We start from the raw sequence: 465 nt of genomic DNA, 5'->3' as shown, positions 1-465 counted from the left end.
AAATAATACGTTTTTATTTACGGGATAACTTCCTAAATTCATTACAGATTTTTCCCCTTTATGTTAAAGAAGAACGAATTTAGATCCTGCTGATTAAACAAAATAATAATAATGAATTAAATATACGAAAAAAAAAACATAAAAAATAGAGATCAAATAACTGATTATTCCATAAAAAATTTAATGAGACTCTGATGTAAACAGAAAGACAAATGATAACAAAGTATATTACTAAGATTACAACAAGTCGTAAAAAAACACTTAAATGGAACAAAAAAAAAAAAAGTTTAATTCCGTCACAAGTCAAGACCAGGTCACGAGGATTACCCCGCGACCTGTCTCGCTTCTCCTGTGACCAAGGGTAACAAACACTAACTCTCAGAAACACTCACGCGTGCATAAACACAGATACACATACCCACACGCGTGTATACTTACTTATACTTATCAGAAGGAGAAGGGAGT

The sequence above is a fragment of the Penaeus monodon genome, chromosome 24 (genome assembly GCF_015228065.2).
Source record: "Penaeus monodon isolate SGIC_2016 chromosome 24, NSTDA_Pmon_1, whole genome shotgun sequence".
In the NCBI taxonomy this organism is placed as follows: Eukaryota; Metazoa; Arthropoda; class Malacostraca; order Decapoda; family Penaeidae; genus Penaeus; species Penaeus monodon.
This window is presented reverse-complemented; position numbering follows the sequence as displayed.